The sequence below is a fragment of the Mus pahari genome, chromosome 12 (genome assembly GCF_900095145.1).
Source record: "Mus pahari chromosome 12, PAHARI_EIJ_v1.1, whole genome shotgun sequence".
In the NCBI taxonomy this organism is placed as follows: Eukaryota; Metazoa; Chordata; class Mammalia; order Rodentia; family Muridae; genus Mus; species Mus pahari.
The window spans coordinates 83,312,982-83,318,975 of NC_034601.1; the positions used below are offsets into that span (position 1 = coordinate 83,312,982).

General features: G+C 48.9%; 1 protein-coding gene across 1 annotated transcript in view; it reads left to right on the forward strand.

The window, feature by feature from the left end:
* The first annotated feature begins 2,911 nt into the window (after nt 1-2,911).
* The window catches only part of Kcne2 (potassium voltage-gated channel subfamily E regulatory subunit 2), a 6,707-nt gene continuing 3,624 nt past the window's right edge, over nt 2,912-5,994 (forward strand). Inside the window, exon 1 of the mRNA XM_021209971.1 lies at nt 2,912-3,064. The gene's annotated coding sequence lies outside the window, so the exon portion shown is untranslated. The remainder of the gene's footprint in view (nt 3,065-5,994) is intronic.

Genomic DNA, 5,994 nt, shown 5'->3' on the forward strand with positions numbered 1-5,994 from the left:
ACACATGGATGCACACATCACACACAAATAAATGTACAAATAAATAATAAAAATTGTACTGTTGGAGAGATGTGTCTAGTGGCCAGGTGGGAGTCAACAGTACAAATAGGGTGGACAAGCAAGAGCCTGAGGGACAGTGGTGCAAGCCCAGGTGACAGATGGCGGACAAGCAAGAGCCTGAGGGACAGCGGTGCAGGCCCAGGTGACAGATGGCGGACAAGCAAGAGCCTGAGGGACAGTGGTGCAGGCCCAGGTGACAGATGGTGGACAAGCAAGAGCCTGAGGGACAGCGGTGCAGGCCCAGGTGACAGATGGAGGACAAGCAAGAGCCTGAGGGACAGCAGTGCAGGCCCAGGTGACAGATGGCGGACAAGCAAGAGCCTGAGGGACAGCGGTGCAGGCCCAGGTGACAGATGGCGGACAAGCAAGAGCCTGAGGGACAGCGGTGCAGGCCCAGGTGACAGATGATGCTTAATCCCAATCCCAAACCTGTGACCGTGAAAACCTGCATGGGAAATGGGCCTTACAGGTCTGACAGCTAAGAACCTCGAGGTGGAAGGGTTGTTCTGCATTTTCCGGGTGAGCTGAACAAGTTGGAAAGGACTTTAAATGAGTGAGATGAGAGGGTCAGAGTCGAGGCAAGGGCTTTTGGCCCTCAGAACATTAAGATAAGAAGTTTGTGTAAGGCAGTAATCTTGTAATTTGTTAGTGCGGCCACAGATCCTATGGCAAAAAAAAAAAAAAAAGGTCCAAGGAGGAAGGGTTACTCTGTCAGATCATAGTCTCAGTCTGTCTTGTGAATTGTGTAGTGGGGTATGGGTGAGGGGGATCCTAAAATAGGACACTGCTTGAGAGCAGTCACTCACATGGTTCCAGAACATTCTTTTCTGGATGGCGACTTTTCATTGACCTTCTTACTTCTTTCTCACCACGGTAAAAGTTAATGTGTCTACGGAACTTTCTGTCTGTCTTCATTAGGGTTTTACTGCTGTGAACAGACACCATGGCCAAGGCAGCTCTATAAGGACATTTAGTTGGGGCTGGCTTACAGGTTCAGAGGTTCAGTCCATTATCTTCAAGGCAGGAGCATGGCAGCATCCGGGCAGGCATCATACAGGAGGAATTGAGAGTTCTACATCTGAAGGCTGCTAGGAGAAGACAGGCAGCTAGGATGAGGGTCTCAAAGCCCACACCCACAGTGACACACCTACTCCAACAGTGCCACACCTCCTAATAGCACCACTCCCTGGGCCAAGCATATTCAAACCATGACACTGTCTAACTAGGTGCAAGGTTGCCTGCCAAGTGCAGAATCTTGTCTCATTTAATGACAATGGAACGAGGGACTTTTGCCACCTTCATCTTACAGCTAAAGAAGACAAAGGTCGGGGTGCTGGGTAACTTGCTTACATGGGTTGTCAGCATCCAACGCCCCTCCACCTCCATGGCAGACCTCATTCCAGAACTGACATCAACTACCAGACTTGACACCTCACTGACCTTCGAAGCTGATTTAGAAGGAAGGCGTCTGTTACTCTTTCCACCAACAGGTGGCGCTACCACCCAGTGAACGCTCCTTTGAATATCTGGCTTCCATTGCTGTGGAGGTGCGCATTGCTCTACCGTGAAACCGGTTGTCTCTCTGTGGTTGGCTTTTGCCTCCTCTTATGCAGGGAACAAAGGGTATCCTGGAAAGTTGGTGCAGAATCACAGAGATACACCTAGTAGATATGTAATTGTACCTTCCTCTAACACCCAGCAGGCTTCTAACCATGTCCTTTGGAGAACCATTAAAAATCCACCTGTAAAACGAAGTTAACCTTTTTATTTTATTTTACCTAGCCACAGCGTGTGCCACACAGTCACGAACAGCTACATAGCCCTTAAGTGATTTTGGTCAGCCCTTTTCAAATTAGACTCAAATCTAAGCACACATTTGGCCTAGCTCATCCCACCTCCCTGTGACTGGATCCCTCAGCCATCACATTAATATATTGTGTGTCTAGTTGTAGTGATGGTAATGGGAAGTTAATATAATAAACCCCCGGAGAAGGACCTGTCACATGGCGATGCTCACATATGATAGGTCTCGGGAAGTCCCCGTGCTCTGAGGACCCCTGCCAAATTTGACTGTCAATTAGACACAACCTAGAATTACCTGGGGAAACAGCTCGATGAAAGAATTGCCTGGATGAGATCGGCCCGAGAGCGCATCTGTGAGGGATGGCCTTTGTTGCTAGCTGGTGCAGGAGGGCATCCTGGGTCTCTGTTGTGGAATGCTCCAAGCACGGCTTCCATCTTAATCGGAATAGTCGTTGACCCTCAACAAGATGGCTGCTGGAGCCCACAGACCTTCCCTCCGAGGTGTCGGGGAGGCTCACTGGACTTGGTTTGAGATTCTATTCACTTACTCTGTTCTGTACCCTCCCGTCCCGGCAGTATGCAATCCAGATCAGGAGGTGCTGACTATATACAGTGTGGACCGTTGGCTGAAGAGGCAGAGGTTCCATCCATGCAGCCATGGGGAATTCTTCATCCAATCGTGGGTGGAGACTCTTTAACTGTGCAGCCATGGGGGGATACCAATACTTTTCTGTAAGAATCTCTCATCCACAGTCCTGTAAGTGGCTCTAATACACTCATCGGTTCACCAAGATGGACGTGGACAGAATCCTTACTTTTGTCCGTCACTGATGCCCGATCTGGGGTGAGCAGGTGTCCACCAGCATCTCCCCAGGAAAAGTTCGCATGACTGTCACACTGAGGGAACTTGAGCCACTTCACCCACAGCCAGGTGTCACACAGGCAACTCTGTGCCCCGCCCTGTCAAGGCATCAAGGTTAATTCCTGGCTGCCAGCCAGTATTTAACTTTCCACACAAGATTAAACATTTGGATTCGTAAAAGCCCAGGATTGTAGACTTGAGGCAGCAAGGGCTTACTGGTCTCAAGCTGAAAGTGCCCAGCCTGCTGAGACTTACGCACAGTCCTGACGAGCTAGCATCAGTGAGAGGGGCAGAGCCTGGCTTTCTGAAAGCCTCTTGCATTGCTCACATACTGCACAGGTGAGTTTTACTATAGATCTTTTTAAGAGGAATTACATAACATTTTTTTTCCTTTTTCAGGAAACTTAAAAAAAAAATTTTTTTTCTGGGCATGTGGTGTCTCTCGTCCATGCTTGCCTGCCTTCTCTCTCTCGTCCATGCTTGCCTGCCTTCTCTCTCTCTCTCTCTCTCTCTCTCTCTCTCTCTCTCTCTCTCTCTCTCTCTCTCTCATCCATGCCTGCCTGCCTTCTCTCTATCCACCCCTTTCCCTCCAAAGCTTTCCTGGATCCTTTCTTCAGTAAAAGCCTTCAGATGAAAATGTTGAAAGTGCTTTTTTAAAAAGAAGGATTTATGCTAAATGTAGGTAAGCATATCTTTTTTTTTCTACTGTTGACATAAAAATCCAAGCCTTTGATGTCTGTTGTAGGCTTGGAAAAGGGCCGTGACCCATCATATTTTGAGCAAAGAAAGCTTCGGTCACTGGGGTCGAATGTGTGACTTTCCTTGTACTGTCCAGAACATCCTTGTCAGGTCACATCATGTATTTGTGTTAGGAATGAGGGGATCATTGGGTGGCTGGGAGAGCACAGCCGATGGAAGCAAGCGAGTGTGGCCTCTATCTTTTGTTATTTATGCACTTGAGCCAACCAGCCACAGGAGGTGAGTTAGTAGAATGTGCAACCTCCAGTCAGACAGACTGAGTCTGGGGCACTGGCCAGAGTAGAGCCACTTGCTTCTAGCCCAGGCACAGTGGTCGTTTTGTAAGCCCTGGTCAAAGAGAGATGGAGCTAAGTGCTCTGGGCTGTCATCGAACCCCACTCCAAAAAGCAAGGGGGCCTAGTATTCCCAGGGGACCATCCTGTTCTGAGACTCAGCAAGACCCCCTAAGAGGAAATACAGTTCCCATAGATGGAACGGCACGATGCTGACCAGTTAGGCCCACACAGATGGTGAGTCCCTCTTTAAAAAAAAGAAAAGAAAAGAAAAGAAAGGAAAAAAAAAAAGATTTATTTATTTTATTTATGTGAGTGCACTGTAGCTATCTTCAGGCACACCAGAAGAGGGCATCATATCCCATTACGGATGGTTGTGAGCCACCATGTGGTTGTTGGATTTGAACTCAGGACCTCTGGAAGAGCAGCCAGTGCTCTTAACCGCTGAGCCATCTCTCCAGCCCCGGATGGCGATTTCGTACAGTTCAATGAATGCACACTGGATTCTCTGGGCATTCCGAAAGCACAGTGCCTCGCGTGGGATTCATGGGGAAAGAAAGAGTGCCAAGCACAGCTGTCTGTGAGGTCTTTGCAGATTTTTAATTTTTTTTCTTAATTTGTGTGTGTGCTTGTGTGAGTGTGGTGTGATTGCAGGCCCAGACAGACCACAGTGCATAGGGGCAGGTCAGAGGGCAGCCTTAGGGTCAGTCCTCACCTTCTGCTCACAGGTTTGCTGCTGTGTTCAGGCAAATTAGCACATTAGCTTCCCAGGACCCTCTTGTACCTCCCAGCTCTCCACTGGAGCACAGGAATTCCACATGCGTGCAGGTGCGTGCAGACCCAGGCCCTCGGGCTTGGCAGTTAGCATTTTCCCACTGAACCTTCATCCCTCTGCCCTTCCTTTACTTTTGGAAATTGGTATACAAAAGTGTGACGTCTTTCTGTGTTTTTAGCTTTGGTGCGTCCTCCCTTACAGCTCCCTCTCCATCTCCCTGACTGCCTTTCACCCCAGTCTTCCATTTCCTCTCATAGTATGTTCTGCTTAGCATTTGAATATGTTTTAACATAGTCTCCATCAATAAAATTGCTCTCACATAGTGCCTTGAATTCTTCTGTGGCCATGAGACACTAGACTTCCCAATCAGGCTGTATCCCGTGCCTCGTATGTAAACAGTGAGCCCCTCAGACTCGACTTCCCCAGCCTGGACAGAGGGCAGCACTCAGGCGGTCATTTAATCCTCGTGCGCCCTTTCAAGCCTATGATTAAATCAGAACAAAGAAATCCTCGTGATCTGCTTAGCAGTGAAGGACTGAGCAAACAATGCCCTCAGGCTGCCAACTGTGTCCACTCCAAGAAGCAGGCTAGGGGCTCCAGTGGAGGGCGGTGCTGAAGTCTCTCTCCTCAAGATAACCTGTGGATGGTGGGGAGCCTAGGGGTCCCCTGAAAGTGAACTTCGAGCTTCCCATATGCATACATAAACTTCAAGGAGAAAAATAATTCTGGCTACACGCCTTCGAGCAAACATCACTGTTTAAGGTGACAATGCACACACCTCTGCCACACCTCTTGGATGGTGTGCTTGGTGTGTACCTGGGACCAATCTCATTGCTAACTTTCTCTTTAGCCTACCAGGCTCTGAGTGGCAGGAAGGATGTCAGATGAGGGGCAGGAACTATATGGCTCAGCGGTGAGGCAGGGTTGTACTTACAGAGGACCAGAGTTCAGTTCCCAGAACACACATGGTGGCTCACAAATATCTATCTCTCCACTTCCAAGGGCAATAACACCTTCTCCTGGCCTTCTGAGGTATCTATCATGCACATGGTATGTATACATGCATGCAGAAAAAAATTCACACACATAAAATTTAAATAAATATGACTTTTTTAAAAAGTCAGATGTAAAATATATATTGGGAGCAGGATTCTCAGCAAGAGCAGCAGGAGGATGTGCTTTATGGGAGAATTTATGGGAATTTATGGGTGGTCTCCTCCAGATAAGGTTGCCTGACACAGCCTGACCATGAAGGAGAGAGAGGACTGCCACATGTTCAAGGCAGCTCACACGCTGGGACAAAGGGAGTGAGGTGGGAGGACAAAGGGAGTGAGGTGGGAGGACAGAGGGAGTGAGGTGGGAGGACAAAGGGAGTGAGGTGGGAGGACAGAGGGAGTGAGGTGGGAGGACAGAGGGAGTGAGGTGGGAGGACAGAGGGAGTGAGGTGGGAGGACAGAGGGAGT